The sequence below is a fragment of the Oncorhynchus kisutch genome, linkage group LG12 (genome assembly GCF_002021735.2).
Source record: "Oncorhynchus kisutch isolate 150728-3 linkage group LG12, Okis_V2, whole genome shotgun sequence".
Lineage (NCBI taxonomy): Eukaryota > Metazoa > Chordata > Actinopteri > Salmoniformes > Salmonidae > Oncorhynchus > Oncorhynchus kisutch.
The window spans coordinates 20,080,675-20,099,261 of NC_034185.2; the positions used below are offsets into that span (position 1 = coordinate 20,080,675).

The 18,587-nt window shown below is 42.4% G+C and overlaps 1 long non-coding RNA gene across 1 annotated transcript; it reads left to right on the top strand.

Annotated features, from left to right (window-relative positions):
* Nucleotides 1–1,404: 1,404 nt before the first annotated feature.
* LOC109900238 (uncharacterized) lies at nt 1,405–3,608 on the top strand. Its single transcript, XR_004211893.1, has 4 exons — nt 1,405–1,841; nt 2,444–2,543; nt 2,831–2,913; nt 3,296–3,608. It is a non-coding gene; the product is annotated as an uncharacterized LOC109900238 (long non-coding RNA).
* Nucleotides 3,609–18,587: the final 14,979 nt, after the last annotated feature.

Sequence of the window (18,587 nt, forward strand, 5' to 3'; positions counted from 1 at the left end):
TGGATATGTTTATTTTTGAACCATTCCATTGTAGATTTTGCTTTATGTTTTGGATCATTGTCTTGTTGGAAGACAAATCTCCGTCCCAGTCTCAGGTCTTTTGCAGACTCCATCAGGTTTTCTTCCAGAATGGTCCTGTATTTGGCTCCATTCATCTTCCCATCAATTTTAACCATCTTCCCTGTCCCTGCTGAAGAAAAGCAGGCCCAGACCATGATGCTGCCACCACCATGTTTGACAGTGGGGATGGTGTGGTCAGGGTGATGAGCTGTGTTGCTTTTACGCCAAACATAACGTTTTGCATTGTTGCCAAAAAGTTCAATTTTGGTTTCATCTGACCAGAGCACCTTCTTCCACATGTTTGGTGTGTCTCCCAGGTGGCTTGTGGCAAACTTTAAATGACACTTTTTATGGATATCTTTAAGAAATGGCTTTCTTCTTGCCACTCTTCCATAAAGGCCAGATTTGTGCAATATATACGACTGATTGTTGTCCTATGGACAGAGTCTCCCACCTCAGCTGTAAATCTCTGCACTTCATCCAGAGTGATCATGGGCCTCTTGGCTGCATCTCTGATCAGTCTTCTCCTTGTATGAGCTGAAAGTTTAGAGGGACGGCCAGGTCTTGGTAGATTTGCAGTGGTCTGATACTCCTTCCATTTCAATATTATCGCTTGCACAGTGCTCCTTGGGATGTTTAAAGCTTGGGAAATCTTTTTGTATCCAAATCAGGCTTTAAACTTCTTCACAACAGTATCTCAGACCTGCCTGGTGTGTTCCTTGTTCTTCATGATGCTCTCTGCGCTTTTAACGGACCTCTGAGACTATCACAGTGCAGGTGCATTTATACGGAGACTTGATTACACACAGGTGGATTGTATTTATCATCATTAGTCATTTAGGTCAACACTGGATCATTCAGAGATCCTCACTGAACTTCTGGAGAGAGTTTGCTGCACTGAAAGTAAAGGGGCTGAATAATTTTGCACGCCCAATTTTTCCGTTTTTGATTTGTTAAAAAAGTTTGAAATATCCAATAAATGTCCTTCCACTTCATGATTGTGTCCCACTTGTTGTTGATTCTTCACAAAAAAATACAGTTTTATATCTTTATGTTTGAAGCCTGAAATGTGGCAAAAGGTCGCAAAGTTCAAGGGGGCCGAATACTTTCGCAAGGCACTGTAGCTAAACTGCCACACCAATGCGTTTGAATGCATAACATTGTCACGTATACTCCCTCTCCTGCCTCTAAGTCATCAGGCTGCTGATTATCCCGCAGACTTGTCACCATCATCTCGCGCACCTGCGCATCATGACACTCACCTGGACTCCATCACCTCCTTGATTATCTTCCCTATATCTGTCACTCCCCTTGGTTTTTTCCAAAGGTGTTATTGACTCTGTTTTCATGGTACGTGTTTATTTTTGTTATTTATTTATTAAAACACTCACTCCCTGAACTTGCTTCCCGGCTCTCAGCGCACTCGTTACAAACACAAGAGAACACCAACGTTTATCAGTTGTGTAAACATTTCTGATTCATACACAGCTATAAATTCAAGATTGGAACATCTGAACCTAGAAAAGGATTGATTTGTCACGATACAAACTTATGAAAGTGATGTTGTCGTAATCATCCCTTGTAGAGAACAATTGATTAAAAAAAAGACATATATCTTTTTCATGTGAACCTGCTCTGTCAAGAGTGTGAAGTATCCAACTGAAAACTGAATAGGGGAGAAAGTGCTGATCTGAGCAGTGCTTAATGGCTTCTCATTGACTCCAGGTACAGTACAGCATCCAGACTGACCCAATAGACTTCTGAGATTACACAGCTTGATGGTAATTATTTCCTGCATTCACCCATCTGCAACGGCTTCTCGAACTGGATTAGCCAAGCAGCAATTTAGCTGCCGCCGCCACACAGAGATTAGCACCGACATCCAACTATAGCACCATGACTTGGCAAGGATTACCTTGAAACACCGCTGTGTGCTTAAAGGATGTGAAGGTTGGCTGGTATTTTTGTCGCTCAAAGAACTGTGATTCCTGGAGACGGTAGTGATGTGTTGTTGCCAGGTTGAAATATAACACAAAGACTAAGTAGACTGCTAATAGTTATTTGGTAACTTATTTTAACATTTTGAGTTATTCCAAATATTTGTTTTAAGAAATGGAGGTGGATTTGCCTAAGATCTATTTGATATGCAGTAGGTACAGATGTAGGATCTTAATTTGATCACTCTTTTGTTGCTGAGAATTTTCCTGCATAACTGTTAATGCATACTTGTATTGTATTCAAGGTTTAAAAAGGCTTCTAAAGTTTGTAATTTCCACTTTAAAATGTCAGACTTGATTTGCCCCAACGAAGAATGTGTCAACCCCAACAAAAACTTTCCATTAATTATAATCCATATCATAATTCACATTTCCTGTTGCTGCAGGATTATTTTCCTGCTGTAGCAAACTGGCTCAAATTAAGATCCTACATCCAGGAAGTGGAGCCAATGCAGGAAAAACCGTTCAGCTGTTTTCTCCTAAAAGGTAATACAACTGGCAGGGACCATAGTCTATCATTTCATTCTTATTCTGTCACCAACATTCAGAGGGAATAGATATGAACCTTTATCGGAACAATCAACACCTGTATTTCAAATTCATAACAGCTTGGATGTGAATAAGGGCTCATATGTCTGGTTGAGAATACGATAGGTGTTTGGAAATGGGTTGAAGCAAGGGTCCTGGATACATACGTATAGCTAATGGAGATAAGACAGAATGTGGGATTTTATTTTACCCCAACCCTATTGTGTTCTGCTCTGCACTGTTAGTTCACCCACTATCAGCAAGCTGAGAATCCAAGGTAAATGTTCCAACGTCCGTCTTTATGGCAACGCCCGCTCAAACAGTTGAGGTAGGAAGCCAACTTGAGACATATGGTAGTGGTCACTGGTTGTATGTATCATGTACTGTATGAGTTCTCCCACATGGTGAAGTGAAAATACCAGAGAATATGTTATGTATATTTGTGTGTGTGGGACACAAGGGCATCTACAGTGCACATACATACAGATTACATTGCTTTATGGCAGCAGCCTACAATACTGGAGACTATACTCACTTCTTAGGAGTTCCATAAGAGACATTTAGATTGATATGGAGTGTTAGAGAGATGACAAAGCAATACTGTTACATCACTTTTATTCTAGTCTGTGTTCATGAGGAGTGTCATTGTAAAGTATTGATACAAAAGGAGATTGTGTTTTATCCTACATTCTGTCTCTTTCTTGTGCCAGCCTTGTTATCTGTCTGAGAGGGCATAGAGAGGGTTTGGGAGATGAGTATGGGGCAAGATCTCACCCACCACTCTCAGTCTGAGTCAACCAAACCCCCTGAAGGATTCTCACATCACCCTGAGAGGAGTTGTCTCGTGGCCCACCTGAAATATCAAACAACTTCAGTAACCTCCAAACTACAAACAACTATTTCATTGTGACTTGTGAAAACATGCAGCAGTTCAAATAGGGGGTGGTGAGATTCCTCCAATTACAGGAATACCCAGCCGAGAATTCTGTTCTGCAGCTTGAATATTCTTTCTATATGGTCCTTTTAACAGTTGGTGTCTGCGGGAGGCCTTGTATCTACCATCACAATAATGTTCCAATGCTTTGAGGAGTGAAGCTCTTGCTGTGACTGAGAAACATGGACTATTTTTAACCCCAATTCAATTATTCAAACCTAACAGTGGAAAAACAAACGTTCAACAGAATGTCTCATGCAGGATATTGATTCCTCCATAAGCTAAATGCTGCAGGCCACTTTATTATTTTTATTAAATATAAATGAGGCATCCAGTGTTGTTTTTTGTGGTCTTTTATACAGAGGGATTCTTTTTTTGTTTTTGCATACAAACAATGTTTAGGTCGTCCCCCCAAAAATTCAATTACAAACAAGAGTACATCTATGACTTTGATCAATCTGTCATCAAATACAACTGTCAGCCACAGATATCTCCCTTCAGCAGGAGTTGGAGTAAGTACTTTTACTATGATCAGAGAGGACACACAACCGTGTGTGTGTGTGTGTGTGTGTGTGTGTGTGTGTGTGTGTAAACACAACTATGTGGTCAGATCTGCTGGGGGATCTGTGCTGCTCTAAATGGTTCACTGCTGCCTTGGTCTGGTCAGAGATGGGATTAATGTTGATCAGACAGAAAAAGATGCAACCAAACCACTCTAATCAGAGAACTAGTATGTGTCCCAAATATCACCCCATTCCCTAAACAGTGCCATACATTTGACTAGAGTGTATGAGCCCTGGCAAAAAGTAGCAGTGCGCTAAACAATAAAAATATGGTGCCATTTGGGACGTCACCCTACCCTCTCTGACTACACCGCTCGAATCGCAAAATAAATTTAGAAATCTATATTATTCAATTATTGCACCCAAACTGCTCGAGTGCGCCAAAGAGCGCCTGCGTTGCCAAGGGCTAAAATAGAAGTCAGTTCTATTTCTGACACAGATCGCACTGCAAGTCCTGCCTCTCCCATCTCCTCATTGGTTTATAGAAGCAGGTACCCACGTGCCATCTCCTCATTGGTTATACCCACGTGGGTGACTGAAGACGAACAAGGTCAGTGGTGGTAATGCACCTAATTTATGAAAGTTGACAATCGCAATATAAAGTCAAGAGAAGAAAAAGCCTGGAAGGAGGAGAGATGACTAGAAATGATTCAGTTGACCGTTTAATGTGTGGATTAATTGGTGGAATAGAGGACCTTGTGCATTTCAGGTAAAATAACAACACAATGTTTATATCCCAGGACAAATTAGCTAGCAACAGAAAGCTAGTTAAATAGGACAAATTAGCTAGCAAGTGCAAGCTTTTCGACCTGTCCCCAAATTAATATAATAGGTTCAGAGTTAGTTTTGATATTTTAACCTGCGTGTCATGATCGCTTTTGGTGGGGGCGACAAAATACATTTATACACCATGGCGCATGCGCGCAGCCGGTTTGGGTTCTGTGATAGAATCCTCTTCATTCTGTTCTACAGTTTCTAAAGTGCTATAGCTATATGTTGTCGATTTATCAAATGAAACTATCCTTTATCCTGTCTTCATATACCCACTTTCAAAGCAAAACTAAGAAAATTCTCACAAGGCAGATTAGCCTTTTGTCAGTTTAGAGAAATTATCATTGTAACGGTTTCATCTGCTTCATCTAATGGAATCTTAAATCAAACGTGCTTTTTGTCAGGTATTTAATTAGCCATTTGAATGTATTGGCTGTTCCCATGCATTATGAACTGTTATGTAATTCATTCAGAAGTATTTGGCAGACAATGGCAGACTTTTAATTGCACATTACATCAGCTACTGTGCAACATGGTTCACTGCTAGTACAAATCAATAGGTTGCTCATGGGGACATAAGATACTACAAACTGGGCACTAGATAACTTTGAAGTTGAATTAGTTGAATCTGTGTTTATATTTAATTGGGAAATAGTATGTAAAATTGATATTTCTAAAGTGTATATATAAACTCAGCAACAAAAAACTTAAACTGCTTTTATTTTCAGCAAACAACATCGGTAAGTATTTGTATGAACATAACATGATTCAACAACTGAGACATAAACTGAACAAGTTCCACAGACATGTGACTAACAGCAATTTAATAAAGTGTCCCTGAACAACAGGGGTTCAAAATCAAAAGTAACAGTCAGTATCTGGTGTGGCCACCAGCTGCATTAAGTACTGCAGTGCATCTCCTCCTCATGGACTTCACCAGATTTGCCAGTTATTGCTGTGAGATGTTACCCCACTCTTCCACCAAGCCCCCTGCAAGTTTGTGTGTTCCTGGTGTCACTCGAGCAGTTGTTGTTGCCATCCTGTATCTGTCCCGCAGGTTTGATGTTCGGATATACCGATCCTGAGCAGGTGTTGTTACACGTGTTCTGCCACTGCGAGGATGATCAGCTGTCCGTCCTGACTCCCTGTAGTGCTGTCTTGGACATCTCATAGTATGGACATTGCAATTTATTGCCCTGGCCACGTCCGCGGTCCTCATGCCTCCTTCCAGCATGCCTAAGGCATGTTCACGCAGATGAGCAGGACCCTGGGCATCATTCTTTTGGTGTTTTTCAGAGTCAGTAGAAAGGCCTCTTTAGTGTCCTAAGTTTTCATAACTGCGACCTTAATTGCCTACCGTCTGTAAGCTGTTAGTGTCTTAACGACCGTTCCACAGGTGCATGTTCATTAATTGTTTATGGTTCATTGAACAAGCATGGGAAACAGTGTTTAAACCATTTACAACAAAGATCTGTGAAGTTTTGGATTTTCCTAATTGTTTTTGAAAAGGTATTTTCTTTTTTTTGCTGAGTTATATACAGTTGAAGTCGGAAGTTTACATACACCTGAGCCAAATACGCAATTCCTGACATTTAATCCTAGTAAACATTCCCTGTCTTAGAACAGTTAGGATCACCACTTTATTTTAAGAATGTGAAGTGTTAGAATAATAGTAGAGAGAACAATTTATTTCAGCTTTTATTTCTTTCATCACATTCCCAGTGGGTCAGAAGTTTACATACACTCAATTCGAATTTGGTAGCATTGCCTTTAAATTGTTTAACTTGGGTTAAACGTTTCGGGTAGCCTTCCACAAGCTTCCCACATTAAGTTGGATGAATTTTGGCCCATTCCTCCTGACAGAGCTGGTGTAACTGAGTCAGGTTTGTAGGCCTCTCCACGCTTTTTCATTTCTGCCCACAAATTTTCTATAGGATTGAGGTCAGGTCTTTGTGATGGCCACTCCAATGCCTTGACTTTGTTGTCCTTAGCCATTATGACGCAACTTTGGAAGTTTGCTTGCCTATCAGAAGCTTCTAAAGCCACATAATTATCTGGAATTTTCCAAGCTGTTTAAAGGCACAGTCAACTTAGTGTATGTAAACTTCTGACCCACTGGAGTTGTGATGCAGTGAATTATTAGTGAAATAATCTGTCTGTAAACAATTGTTGGAAAAATTACTGTGTCATGCACAAAGTAGATGTCCTAATTGACTTGCCAAAACTATAGATTGTTAACAATAAATTTGTGGAGTTGTTGAAAAACAAATTTTAATGACTCTAACCTAAGTGTATGTAAACTTCCGACTTCAACTGTATATATATGTATACACACACACACACTCAGGCAGTCAGTCACACACACACACACACACACACACACACTATTGTATGTGGACACCCCTTCCACACCTGGTGTGGCTGAAAGGTAGCTTAGTGGTTAGAGCATTGGACTAGTAGCCAAAAGGTTGCAAGATCGAATCACCGAGCCGACAAGTTACAAATCTGTCGTTCTTTCCCTCAACTAGGCAGTTAACCCACTGTTTCTAGGCCGTGATTGAAAATAAGAATTTGGTCTTATCCAGACAACATAATGAAACTGAGGACTATTTATGTCTGTAATAAACCCCTTTTGTGGGGAAAAACTCATTCTGGTTGGCTGGGCCTGGCTCCCCAGTGGATGGGCCTGGCTCCCCAGTGGATGGGCCTGGCTCCCAAGTGGGTGGGCCTATGCCCTCCCAGGCCTACCCATGGCTGCGTCCCTGCCCAGTCATGTGAAATCCATAGATTAGGGCCTAGTGCATTAACTCAATAAAATCGTTGAAATTGTTGCATGTTGCGTTTTATGTTTTTATTCTGTATGTATACAATCACAGATTCAACTCAGATTCAGTTCAAAGTTGTCTAATGCACGAGTCTGTTGTCTGAAGAAATGAAGTAAACCAATTTTACACCAGTCTGTTATTGGAAGATGTGAAGTGCCTAGTTTGCACTGCAGTTGTGCAAGAGTGACAAAATAGCTATTTCATGTTGACTTGAACTCCTTGGGGAGATACATACATTCAGCAGCAGTGAATCAGATCATTGTTATGCAGGATACATCAAGTCATCATATGGCTCCAATGTTTCTAGTTCTCCAGAGAGAGGTAAAGGCATGCAGGCTATATCAGAGAGAACCGAGTATAGAGATGAGCTCCATTGACTGACAGAGGAGAGCCCCATTAGAAGTTCATGAACAGTGGCTAATTGAAACTGAATTGCCCTGATATTAACTGCTTTGGAAATAAATAAATAAAAGCCATTGCTGGAAGTCCAAGTTGATTAGTTTTCATTTTCAAAACATTCGTTTTTTTGACAAGGTTGTTCAGAAATACAACATACTCTACAGTAAACCTATGTTTTGCAGATTTCTGCTTGTTTTTCAACTATAACCATTCCAAATCAAATCAAATCGTATTGTTCACATACAGTACACATGGTTAGGAGATGTTATTGCAAGTGTAGTGAAGTGCTTATGTTTCTAGATCTGACAGTGCAGCAATATCTAACAGGGAATTTCGAACAATACCACAACAAAACCTAATACACACAATCTAGTAAAGGAATGGGATGAGAATATATAAGTATAAAATGTAGAGCGGCTAAGATTCAAAGAAAGAATAGATAGTGAAGGATACAGTATATACATGTGAGATGAGTAATGTGTGATATTTAAACATTCTTTAAGTGACATTATTAAAGTGGCCAAAGATATCAAGTCTGTAGGTAGGCAGCCACCTCTCTGTGCTAGTGGTGGCTGTATAACAATCTGATGGCCTTGAGACTGAAAAACAGCTTCTATCTCTCTGTCCCAGCTTTGATTCACCGGTACTGACCTCGCCTTCTGGATGGAAGCGGGGTGAACAGGTACTGGCTTGGGTGGTTGTTGTGCTTGATTATTTTATTTTTTTGCCTTCCTGGGATATCAGGTGTTGTAGGTGTCCTGGAGGGCAGGTAGTTTGCCCCCGGTGATGCGTTGTGCAGACTGCACCACCCTCTGGAGAGCCCTGAGGTTGTGAACGGTGCAGTTGCCATACCAGGCGGTGTTACATCCCGACAGGATGCTCTGAATGGTGCACCTGTAAAAGTTAGTGAGGGTTTTCAGTAACATGACACATTTCTTTTCAGCCTCCTGAGGTTGAAAAGGCGCCTTCTGCTGCGCATTCTTCACCACACTGTCTGTGCGTGGACCATTTCAGTTTGTCTGTGATATGTACAGAGAGGAACTTAAAACTTTCCACCTTCACTACTGTCCCGTCAATGTGGCTAGGGGGGTGCTCCCTTTGCTGTTTCCTGAAGTCTATAATCATCTCTTTTGTTTTGCTGACATTGAGTGAGAGGTTATTTTCCTGACACCACACTCCATGGGCCCTCACCTCCTCCCTGTAGGCTGTCTCAAGCCTACCAGTGTAGTGTTGTCTGCAAACTTGATGATTGCGTTGGAGGCGTGCATGGGCATGCAGTCGTGTGTGAACAGGGAGTACAGGAGAGGGCTGAGAACTCACCCTTGTTGAGGATCAGTGGAGTGGAGATGTTGTTTCCTACCTTCCCCACCCGGGGGGCGGCCCCTCAGGAAGTTCAGGATCGCTGGGGCGGGGTGGAGACCCAGGTTCTCAAGCTTAATGATGAGTTTGGAGAGTACTATGGTGTTGAATGCTGAGCTGTAGTGAATGAGCAGCATTCTTACATAGGTATTCCCCTTGTCCAGATGGGATGGGGCAGTGTGCAGTGTGATGGCGATTGCATCGTCTGTGGACCTATTGGAGCCGTAAGCAAATTGAAGTGTGTCTAGGGTAACAGGTAGGGTGGAGGTGATGATCCTTGACTCGTCTCTCAAAGCACTTCTTGATGACAGCAGTTACCTTAGCTTTCTTGGGAACAGGAACAATGGTGGACATCTTGAAGCATGTGGAGACAGCAGACTGGGATAGGGATTGATAGAATATGTCCGTCAACACACCAGCCAGCTGGTCTGTGCATGCTCTGAGGACTCTGCTAGGGATGCCGTCTGGGTCGGCAGCCTTGCGAGGGTTAACACGTTTAAATGTTTTACTCACGTCGGACATGGAGAAAAAGAGCACACAGTCTTTGGTAGTGGGCCATGTCAGTGGTACTGTATTGTCCTCAAAGCGCGTCCTCAAATTCATGAGATCAAATGTGGGTCTTAGAAAGGAGAAAACAGCAGAGGCTCTGTTAATATGATGGAGCAAACTTGTCTTTAATTGGAATGGGTGTGTTTAAATTGCGTGGATCTCCAGGATCGGTATGTGGTTGTTAGTGTCAGCGTCAGAGCCCAGTACCAGAGGCTGTATTAGGTTTTGCAGTGTAAGCCCTTGCTGTCAGTTGATGGAGCACCACAGCTATCAGAGCCAGCATCTCTACTTCGCTGCTCTTTTCAAAGCTTCCACTTAATCAGCACTCTTTCTTTCTCTGGAAGCATCAACTCTAAACCCAAACTCTAAAGCTTCCATAAACAAACTCTCCCTCCCTCCCACCCCGCCCCAGCATCAGCAACCCCCAACCCAGTTTCCCAAAAACAATGTGAACTTGACCCACACAAAAGGTAGCCTCCCACAGTCCCTGCTCAGAGGGGGCCCATATTTACACCAAGTCAGTGAAACTGAAAGCAGTGTGTGGTGAGAGCGTGTCCTGTCCTCCACATTGGGTCTGGCTAGACAAGCTGCGCATTAGCATGGGCCAAACAGACAGACGGGTGTTTAGGGGGGGAAGGATGATGAGCTTGCACGCAAGCAGCCGATTCTATTGTTCAAGGCCGGGCACTTCCTTGGATAGCCTAAATGAATGTCATTATGGAAGGGGCCAAATGTTTACAGCGCCTTTGTTGTATTTGTGTTGGATGGCCCGAGCTGCAGTAGTCCTTCAACACAATGGGCACACAGCACAGGCCCTTTCTCTCTCTCTCTCTCTCTCTCTCTCTCTCTCAATTATATTATATTTAAGGGTTTTGTTGGCATGGAAAACACGTTAACATTTCCAAAGCAAGTGAAGTAGATAATAAACATAAGTGAAATCAAAAATGTAAATGAACAGTAAACATTACACTAACAAAACCTCCAAAATAATAAAAACAATTCAAATGACATATTATGTGCAAATAGTTAAAGTACAAAAGATAAATTAAATAAACATAAGTATGGGTTGTATTCAAAATTGTGTGTTCTCTTCATTAGTTGCCCTTTTCTTGTGGCAATGGTTCACAAATATTGCTGCTGTGGTGGAACACTGTGTTATTTCCCCCAATAGATATGGGAGTTTATCAAAATTGGGTTTGTTTTCAAATTCTTTGTTGTTCTGTGTAATCTGAGGGAAATATGTGTCTCTAATATGGTCATACATTTGGCAGGAGGTTAGGAAGTACAGCTCAGTTTCCACCTTATTTTGTGGGCAGTGTGCACATAGCCTGTCTTCTCTTGATCCAGGTCTGCCTACAGCGGCCTTTCTCAATAGCAAGGCTATGCTCACTGAGTCTATACATAGTCAAAGCTTTCCTTAAGTTTGTGTCAGTCACAGTGGTCAGGTATTCTGCCACTGTGTACTCTTTGTTTAAGTCCAAATAGCATTTTAGTTCAATCTGTTTTATGTTGTTGATTATTTCAAATGTGTCAAGTAATTATCTTTTTGTTTTCTCATGATTTGGTTGGGTCTAATTGTGTTGCTGCTCTGGGGCGTGTTTGTGAACAGAGCCCCAGGACCAGCTTGCTTATGCGACTCTTCTCCAGGTTCATCTCTCTGTAGGTGATGGCTTTATTACGGAAGGTTTGGGAATCGCTTCCTCTTAGGTGGTTATAGAATTTAATGTCTCTTTTCTGGATTTTGATCATTAGCAAGTATCACCCTAATTCTGCTCTACATGCATTATTTGGTGTTTTCCTTTGTACACAGAGGATATTTTTGCAGAATTCTGCATGCAGAGTCTCAATTTGGTGTTTGTCTCATTTTGTGAATTCTTGGTTGGTGAGCGGACCCCAGACCTCACAACCATAAAAAGCAATGGGTTATATAACTGATTCAAGTATTTTTAGCCAGATCCTAATTGGTATGTCAAATGTTATGTTCCTTTTGATGGCATAGAAGGCTCTTCTTGCCTTGTCTCTCATTGTTCACAGCTTTGTGGAAGTTACCTGTGGTGCTGAAGTTTAGGCCGATGTATGTATAGTTTTTGATGGAATTTCTATTTGTGGTCCTGGCAACTGGAGCTTTTTTGGAACACTTATTTTTGTCTTACTGAGATTTACTGTCAGGGCCCAGGTCTGACAGAATCTGTGCAGAAGATCTAGGTGCTTCTGTAGGCCCTCCTTGGTTGGGAACAGAAGCACCAGATCATCAGCAAACAATAGACATTTGACCTCAGATTCTAGTAGGGTGAGGCCGGGTGCTGCAGACTGTTCTAGTGCCCTCGCCAATTCGTTAATATATGTGTTGAAGAGGGTGGGGCTTAAGCTGCGTCCCTGTCTCACCCCTCGGTCCTGTGGAAATATTTTTTTTTGGTGTGTACATGTTTGTGTATATGTTTGTTTGTGTACAACAACAGACTTGTTGTTTGTGTACATGGATTTTATAATGTCGTATGTTTTTCCCCCAACACCACTTTCCATCAATTTGTATAGCAGTCCCTCAAGCCAAATTGAGTTGAAAGCTTTTTTGAAAACAACAAAGCATGAAAAGACTTTGTCCTTGTTTTGGTTTGTTTGTTTGTCAATTAGGGTGTGCAGGGTAAATACGTGGTCTGTCGCACAGTAATTTGGTAAAAAGCCCATTTGACATTTGCTCAGTACATTGTTTTTCGCTGAGGAAATGTACGAGTCTGCTGTTAATGATAATGGAGAGGATTTTCCCAAGGTTGACGTATATCCCACGGTAGTTATTGGGGTCAAATTTGTCACCACTTTTGTGGATTGCTGTGATCAGTCCTTGGTTCCAATTATTGGGGAATATGCCAGAGCTGAAGATGATGTTAAAGTATAGCCAATTGGAATTTGTGGTCTATATATATTTTATAATTTCATTTAGGATACCATCAATCCCACAGGCCAGTGGGTTTTGGTAGTCTTTAATAGTTGATTCTATTTGATCATGTATATGTTTTTGCTGGTCGTTCTTTGTTTTAGAGCCAAAAAGATTGGAGAAGTGGTTTATCCATATATCTCCGAATCTAACCACTTTAAGAAGGAAATAAGTTCCACAAATTAACTTTTTTTTCTTTCTATTTTACCCCCTTTTCTCCCCAATTTTGTGGTATCCTATTGTTAGTAGTTACTATCTTGTCTCATTGCTACAACTCCCGTACAGGCTTGGGAGAAACAAAGGTCGAAAGCCATGCGTCCTCCGAAACACAACCCAACCAAGCCACACTGCTTCTTAACACAACGCGCATCCAACCCGGAAGCCAGCCGCACCAATGTGTCAGAGGAAACACCATGCATCTGGTGACCTGGTTAGCATGCACTGCGCCCAGCCCACAGCAGGATTCGCTAGTGCATGATGAGACAAGAATATCCCTACCGGCCAAACGCTCCCTGACAATTGTGCGTCACCCCACGGACCTCCTGGTCACGGCCGGCTGCGGCAGAGCCTGGGCGCGAACCCAGAGTCTCTGGTGGCTCTAGACCACTGCGCCACCCGGGAGGCCTTCAAATGAACTTTTAAGAAGGTATATTTGTTGATTGAAATGCATTCCAGATGAATACCTCAAGCTGGTTAAGAGAATGCCAAGAGTGTGCAAAGCTGTCATCAAGGCAAAGGGTGGATATTTGAAGAATCTCAAATATAAAAAATATTTTGATTTGTTTAACACTTTTTTGCCTACTACATGATTCCATATGTGTTATTTCATAGTTTTGATGTCTTCACTATTATTCTACAATGTAGAAAATAGTTAAAATAAAGAAAAACCCTTGAATGAGTAGGTGTTCTAAAACATTTGACCGGTAGTGGAGGTCTTCTTGGCAAGGTTTCTCTCGGTGCAGGTCCTTCAGGAGGGGCTCTTGCAGGTCTGGGAGGGTGTCTCGCTGTTCTGGGCGAAGTGTCTGTTGCTCTGTTGCTCCTGTGTGAGGTGCTGGTGCTACGGTTGATGGTGACGTCCTTCAGGGCCCTGGCAAAAGTTGGGATTGATGTTGTAGAGGTGGACCTGGTTGTAAAGGCTGTTCAAGGGTGGAGTGGTGGGCCAGGTAGACATTATGTTTTGAGGCACAGTCTTGTGAAATGCTTCCATTCACCCACTGGTGGCAGGGTGAAAGTATATTTGTGGTAGCAGGGTGAAAATAACCACTTGTGCTTTGGGGAAAGTACAAGAAGCTTTTTCAATCACTCCCTTGAGTGCTGTGGCCACCCTTTCCTGCTGTGCCCTCAGGTCATTTGTGCCCATGTCTCAATTTACTTCTCTTTCCCCTCTTCTACAGCAGGGACTTAACAGTGGAGTCTCTCTCTACCCATCTCTTTCCCCACTTTCTCTCTCTCTACCATCTATATCTTGCTACCCATCTCTTTAACTTTCTCACTAGCCATCTTTCTCTCTCTTTCTGCAGAAAACCCAGGGTGGGAAGGTTAATGACAACACACCATGGGACAACCATGGGAACCAGAGCTCCTCCGAGATTGTCAGACGGAAGAACTCCCTTTGTGTTACTTTGGTTGTACTCTGCACAGGTCAAGTAGAGTGTTTGATGGCGGGAGAGCAGAACTAGCACATCTGTCCACTTTGATCAGAGTTCTCTAGGAACACATCCTAGCGTGAGGCACCAGCATGGTCAGCACCTCCACTTCCTCTGCACTTCCAGGCCCACCTCCCACTGAGCCAGCTCTGGCTGCAACCGCTTTCATCATCACCCCAGCGGCTGGTGGTCTGACAGTGCATTCCACTAAAGGAACAACATCTTACAGTATAGGATAGCGATACATGCCTTTCAGATGTTATTATCTCTCTGCAACATGGTGTTACTTCGAAGTGTTGATATTCTCACAGTAGATCAAAGGAGGTTATGTGTTATCTGTGGTCGCAATCTTTACACAACCCTGAATTATGAAATTGAATTAAAATCAACTAGGACCAAAGCGGCTGCTGAAAGACACTGTTTGGACTATAAGTGCCAGAAAATGATTCCTAGGGGTTTGAAAAGATGTCAGTATCGAAATGAAATGGCTCCAATCATGATAACTATTATTAGATTAGACGTGTGGTAATTACATTTGCATTTATTTCTCCCGAGTCCTTTACCCATAGTAAAAGACAGGGGTTAAATATGCTCTCAACACAACACAAAGCTGCAATTCATTTACCAACCTTTTGAATCTCAGCACCCATAGAGGAAGAAACCGTGTACCCTCATCCCTCTGAACTTAATTTATTTCAGATTATTGTGGTGAGATGGCTGTTTGTTCTTAAAATATAAGTCAGGTGTCCTTGGAGACGTGAACACAAAGCCACTCTCTTGGTGGTTAGGATTTAATCATGCCTCCATAGCCGCCTGTCAGGATCACACGTATTTCTGGCCACGGTTAGCACAATGTCATATAATCATAACAGAATGGTTCCCAAACACCATTAGAATGATCCCAGCAGGAAATGGGGTCTGAATTGCATGAATTACATTCCACTGTATTAATTCGGCTCAATTTGTGTCTTGTGTAATTTTGGTGGGCCTTTTATGATGCTAGAATCAGGGTAGAATGGGTGAGTGACAGAATCTCAGTTTTAGCTTGTTATTAGCATTAGTGTTGTAACCACCTCAGATTGTAAGTTGACTGCCTGTTCCCTCTTCCAACCTATTAAACAGGTAGTGAGTGTCCTTGACATGCAAAGAGGAACAATATTGAAGTTACTTGGAAAAGATGCATGTTCAGATTTGGTTGTTGAGTACAAGCATTATGCACTGTCTGTTTCAATTAATTGTTTTGGATACACAATAAAAAAATGTAACCTTTATTTAACTAGGCAAGTCAGTTAAGAACAAATTCTTATTTTCAATGACAGCCTAGGAACAGTGGGTTAACTGCCTGTTCAGGGGCAGAACGACAGATTTGTACCTTGTCAGCTCGGGGTTTGAAATTGCAGCCTTCCGGTTACTAGTCCAACTCTCTAACAAAACGAGGCTACCCTGCCGCCCCAATAATACAACATTGATTGTATTGATTGTTATATTGATATCATTAGTGGGCCAATCCTCTTTTGATTGATTCAGTGTGATCGATTATCAGGGAGAAATTAGCAAAGCAGCCATACATTATCAGTTTAGTGGTGAATATGTGTCACGGATCTCTCCGGGAACTTTCATTACGCACACGTGGCCGCTATTCCCACAGATTGTATTTGTATATATGTGATTGTATTTGTTCACCATGATGCTGTCGATTATTGTTAGAAAGTCCGTTGTTGTGTGTGAGTACCTGTGCTGTGTGTTTTGGGCTTTCGTGCCCTTGTGGATTGCGCAGATGATTACAGGTCTTGTCCCATGTGATAAGGCACTCCTCGCTCTTTTGTTTGAGTGTCAACCCTGTGTTTTGTAATATTGTTTGTTTGGTCTTCGTCCCCGTGCCTTTACACGGCACGTTGTAATTTGGGGTAAAGAAATTTTAAAAACTATTACGCATTCCTGCGCCTGTCTCCCAACCCTTCATACCAACGTGACAATGTGACAATTCCACTGACTAATTAACACATTATCACAGAACAGCCTAATGGCTAGCATAAGGACAGAGCACAATCCCTCACTCATGCACTGTTACCCACCCATTACTATAATGTCAACAACAGCAAACAGGAGAAAATCATTCAGGGGTCATATTAGAGTGTTTTAGGAGTATTTATTGAGCACATTGAGTGACTGTTTGGGTTATCTGCATCCCAAAAGGTACTCTATTCCCTACGTAGTGCACTATTTTTGACCAGGTTCCAAGGGCTCTAGTCAAAGGACAGAGCACAATCCCTCACTCATGCACTGTTACCACCCATTACTGTAATGTCAACAACAGCAAACAGGAGAAAATCATTCAGGGGTCATATTAGAGTGTTTTAGGAGTATTTATTGAGCACATTGAGTGAGTGTTTGGGTTATCTGCATCCCAAAAGGTACTCTATTCCCTACGTAGTGCACTATTTTTGACCAGGTTCCAAGGGCTCTAGTCAAAAGTAATATAATATGTAGGGAATACGTTGCCATTTGGGACAAAGCCCCTCTCAGAAGATATGGCTTTGAAGTTTATGGAATGTAAGGTTTGAGGGGATAGATCCTAAACATGTGTTTATGGTTATTGGAGCTGGCAGGAGTGCCAGGCGCCAGGCAGCTGACCCAGCAGGCCGTGCGTGAGTCTCCTCACTCTGCCTCTCTGAGCCCTGAGGAGAGAACCAGGAGGAAGGGACGACTTTAGGAGCTCATCATTTCTCTAACAGAGCTCCCGTATACATGACTGTATTGCATAGTAGGCTTGTTTTTAATTCCTGTCCATGAGTTCATTGGCTGGTGTCCTCCGCGTTTTGATATCAGGAATCTGAGACTGTAGGATTATATTATTTTAGTTGTTTTAAACCCATATTGCTTTATGGAGGATTTCCTTAGTAGCCCTTTAATGCAGTCAATGACCAAAAGCACCCTCTTTGGACTCATGGGTGGAATTCTTTATAAAAATGATTTCAAAAACCCCAACGAAAATGTGGTGTTTCTATGTCAAACAGTTTTGTTATATTTCAGTCTTCTGTGATGTTTATAAAGTGTAATATTGGGATTCAAACTCAAAATTGGTGTGTTCTTTTGTGTGAGGTGTGTACTTTTGTTTGACTATTAAGAATCACTCTGTGTGACCCTGATTTAGCCCACTGCAGTAAAAGGTTAGGTAGGTCTTGGTGAAGCACGGTACGTGTTACTACTCCTAGTGTACACCGTGTATAGAGCAGTGAGCCACAGCAAAGGGCAGGCAGAGAGGGAGGTTGTTGACAGGACTCCATGATGTCATGTGCCCCCATTTGTTTTTGTAGTGGGTATGTGTTATCACAGCACGCTGGAAGTCTGCCAACAGGCACAGTTCATGTCATCATGATCTGCAGCTCTCTTTGAGTGTCAGTGACCTCCCACACTCACTGGGCCAGGGTGGGCAGCCCCAACCCCTTCTACAGTAGATCCCTCAGCAGCCCTGTACCCCTGTGTTGGAATTACACCTATTATCACTCAGAGGCACATTGAACACCCTATTGTTCTACATTCCAAACACAACCATGCAAGATGAGGCACGCTCAAGATAAACACAACAGATCAGTGATTCTGGTCCGCCTGACTTATTCCCTCAGCCCGTTTTCTGAGAATCAGTGTTCTTCTGGGTTAGACGTGCCTGTAGCACAGTTAATTTGAATCATATGTGATGAGATCCCTGTCTTCCTCTTTGAGGCCCCGTAAATACGCCATAAAATCATCCAGCTATACTGGGGATTAGGGCTTGTATGTCTGCCGGCCCTGGGTTAGATTATTGTACAGCCTGTACATATGGAGGCTCAGACACAAGGCGGAGGGTCGGCCCTCTTTCATCCCCAAAAACACCCCGCGTGGCATGCCACTGAGAGCTTCTGTGGGTCCCGCTCTGCTCAGCTTCTCTCCATTGTCAACAGTAGTGAAACTTGGGGTGCTGGTGTGCATCCGTGCTCCATTCCATCAAGGAAACCACATCCATACACCTTCATCAAGTCCTCTT